This window comes from Hyperolius riggenbachi, chromosome 5 (assembly GCF_040937935.1).
Source record: "Hyperolius riggenbachi isolate aHypRig1 chromosome 5, aHypRig1.pri, whole genome shotgun sequence".
NCBI lineage: Eukaryota > Metazoa > Chordata > Amphibia > Anura > Hyperoliidae > Hyperolius > Hyperolius riggenbachi.
The window spans coordinates 192,674,129-192,678,104 of NC_090650.1; the positions used below are offsets into that span (position 1 = coordinate 192,674,129).

General features: G+C 39.4%; 1 long non-coding RNA gene across 1 annotated transcript; it reads left to right on the top strand.

Moving 5' to 3' along the window:
• The first annotated feature begins 1,320 nt into the window (after positions 1-1,320).
• LOC137517546 (uncharacterized) lies at positions 1,321-2,950 on the top strand. The gene is made up of 2 exons (XR_011020564.1): positions 1,321-1,384; positions 2,856-2,950. It is a non-coding gene; the product is annotated as an uncharacterized lncRNA (long non-coding RNA).
• The last annotated feature ends 1,026 nt before the right edge of the window (positions 2,951-3,976 follow it).

A 3,976-nucleotide genomic window follows, 5' to 3' on the forward strand; every position in this document is an offset into this window, starting at 1 on the left:
CCCATCACCTCAATTGACTTCCACATCTTGAGATGCGGAAGTGATGTGGCCAGTGACGGAAGTGATGCGATGCGGCTAGGTAGCCGCATTCGCATCACTTTGTAGTGGAAACCGGCCCTAAGGCCTCTTTTCTATGGGCATTTGAACTGTGTGCTCAGCAAGCAGTTACCAAGTAGCAGTGAGCAGTTACTAAGCAGCAGCAAGCAGTTGTGAGAGTTTGAGAGGCATTTTACTGCCTATCAATTGCCCATTGAAAAGAGGCCTGAGGGCTGGAACCCACTAAGCGATTTTTTGAGCATTTAGAGAGCAATTCAAAACGCTAGCGATTTCCCTAGATGCTCAGCTAATGTTAATGGATGGGTCAAATTCCACTGGAGCAATTACGATTAGCAATATCGTGAATGCAGGACATGCAGCATTTTTGAGCCCTGTCGGTTTGCGTTAGCGTTTCTGCAATGTAAAGTATATAAACACTGGCGTAATCACTCATGTATCGCTATACAGAGCAATTTTGCTAGCATTTTTAAATAACTGCACACTGTAAAAACATTTTTAAATAATTGAAAGGAGCAATCAGAATTAAAAACGCTAATTGCAAATCGCTACACCATCACTGGCAAAACGCTTACACTTTTTAAAATCGCTAGCAAAATCACAAAATCGCTTATGAAATCGCTTACAAAATGCTCATTAAAAACTCTAGCGATTGTGATTAGCAATAGCGCATTGTAGTGGGTTCCAGTGCTTACTCATTATCAACTCATGCATTCATACGTATCTTGCAGAGCAGGAGGTGCTTATTTTCATCTTTGTATAGTTCTTTGATTACAGTGCAACTTCCACCACTGACAGACAAGCTGAAATGTAAATGAAGGATGTTAATTCAAGAATTAGATGACATGGATTGGAAGAAAGTAATAGCCTCCTCCTCCCTAGTATCTCCCACTGCATATCACAGCTTAATTCAGTTTTATATTCTACACAATGCATATCTTTGTCTATCTCAACTTATGAAAATAAATGGAAATGCACATGCCCATCACTATATATACCAACAATCTGATGCTGACTTTGGGCATTTATTATGGATCTGTATGCAAGTGCAGACCTTTCAGGTAGTGGTAGAGGTAGGCCTGCTATTAAAATGTACCTGTAGGGAGAACAGTGCCCCATTTAGATACTTACCTCAGTAGAGGGAAGACTCTGGATTATCCAGAGGCTTCCCCACCCCCTCGACTCCACCAATCCAATGCTGGGACCCCTCCTTCCTTTGAACCTCTCTTTTTTTTTTTTTTTTTTTTTTCTTCTTTCTTTCAAACTCAGCCGGTATGTGACCCAGATATGACCATGTGACAGCTGTGAAGCCATCATACGTGGGTCTCAGGTCTGCATCATAGTTTGATTTTCTTTCCTCTCCTCCCCCCCTCCCTCACTCCATCATCACTACAATATATCAAATATTCCACCAGTGGCTCAGGTCAAACTAATTATAGTAACAAAGAGAAAAAAGAAAGTAAGAAAAAACAAAAAACACAAAAAACACAAACACCAGCAAAAAAAAAACCTCCACCTACCCATCTTAACATTAACCCATCTTAACATTAAGTGGTTAATATCCCTTTCCGACCACTCACTTATTTTATGGGCATGCCCTCCATGCATGAGCCATCAGGGCCAAACCAAGCCAATGGAGGGGACAGGCCTCATGCACAAACAGGTCACATATCTAAGCTGAGAAGCAAAGCAATTACTCTTATTTCACCTTTCATACACATTCATATAAATGCCTTCTATACTTCAACATATATCCATGCATCTGCACATTCATCCATCCATTTATCCTTACAATTTCAGTTGGTCATATAGTGGTTATTTGGTTCTTTTCTCCTCATCCCCTCCACTTCAAATACTTAACTGCATATTATATGTTACTTATTTTTTCCCATGCAATTTTCCATTCCTCCATTTGTTTGTTGGTGCCAGCATCTTCTACACTGCCCTCGCCACCTTGCAAAAAATCTGACATCATCCATATCCACTCTTCCATACTGGGAGCTTCGGGGTTCTTCCAGGATTTTGCTATAAGTTTCCTGGCCACAATTGCTGCAGGGATTACTAGTTTATTTGCATGTCTAAAGCTGTCAGGTTCCATGCAACTCAACAGAGCGGTACTGGGATGAAAAGGGGAAGGAAGTTTAATGAAATCTCCTATCTCTCTCCAAAAGTTCTGTATAACCGGGCACGACCACCACATATGCATATATGAACCAAACGCGGTAAGACATCTCCAACAGTTCCCATTTCCGCCTTTAAATTTAGCCATCTTAGAGGGTGTGAAGTACCATTTCGTCATGAGTTTATAATTAACAAGTTGAAATGAGGTATAGCTGGGGGTCCAAATTACCTGGAATACTGCTCCCCAATCCAAGTTTTGGATATGATTTAGGTCTTGTTCCCAGCTTCTACAGAACTTAGGTAGAGGATCAGTTTGACAACTGTCAAGAAAAAAATATAAATTTGCTGTCATTCCCTTCCCCACCCTCGAATGAAGAAACACTTTTCATAAATATTTATGGTTTTACTTATATTATCCTTATGTTTGGAAGGGTAGCTCTTGACCTGGAAGCTCCACAGCCCATTATCCATTCTGACCATGTTATAGATCTCCCTCAATGTGGAATCTCTGTGGCCAACCAAGTCTAGGATTCTAACATCTCGAGGGAGCCCACATTCCTTGAACCACCCCGAAGTTAAGCCAGGTTGAAAATCTGGGTTATTGCGTAGAGTGGTTAGTAATGATATTTTATTGCTCTTTGACATAGATCTTATAACTTCCATGTGGGTTTTAATTGCAGGTGCTAATAATGGATGGCTGATAGAAGGGAGGAGTTTTGCTACCGTGTGGGGGTGCCATGAATCCAACATATCGTAATTAAACAGACTTCTTTCATATGTTGTCCAGAATCTCTTCGGGTCGCATATCCTGAGATCTAAGATTCTTTGCAATTGGAAACATTGGGCATATCGTTTAATATTTGGTGCCCCCATTCCTCCCAATTTCTTATGCCTGCTTATTATCTTATATGAAATTCTGCGGTTTGGTGTTCTCCATATGAAATTTTGAAATATATTGTTCCAGACATTATACCAATTCCTCTGGATGTTTATTGGCAAATTTTGTACTGTAAATAATATTTTAGGAAGAATTTTCATTTTTATAAAGTTGATTTTCCCAATTGTATTAAATTGGGCATTTTTCATTTTACTCAGTATCTTCTCACAATCTTTTTGCACTGGTGTATAATTATGTTTGAATAGATCATTGAAATCACTACATAAGTTGATACTGAGATATTTAATATGAGAATTGGTATAATGAATGCCATACCTTAGTTGTAGGGTACTCAATATTTCGGCTGGACTTTTTATGTTTAATACTGTAGTTTTAGAATTGTTTACTTTATAGTTCGAGTATTTGGAAAATTCAGTTATTATTTTATTTGCTTCTTCGAAAGAGGTCAGGGGATTGGTTAATGTCAAAAGAAAGTCGTCCGCGTATGCTAGTAGTTTACTTTCATAGTTACCTATATGCCACCCAGATATCTCCCTGTCAGAATGGATCATGCGTATTAACACTTCTATGCCTAAATTGAATATTAGCGGGGAGATTGGACATCCCTGCCTCACGCCGTTCCCCAAAGGGAAGGAGTGTGTCAAGGTACCGTTGATTTTTACTCTGGCTGTTTGGTTTAAATATAGATTTTTGATTCGTTTGATAAAGATGGGACCGATACCATAGTGTTCTAAAGTTGTGTAGATAAATGGTCTTGAAATACGGTCAAACGCCTTTTCAGCGTCAATGGCCGCTAAGATGGCATCTTCATTACGAATTTTTGCGTTATATATAAAGTTTATTGCTGAAGAAATATTGTCCGATAGTCTGCCCGATTTTCTAAAACCCATCTGCTCCTTCCCC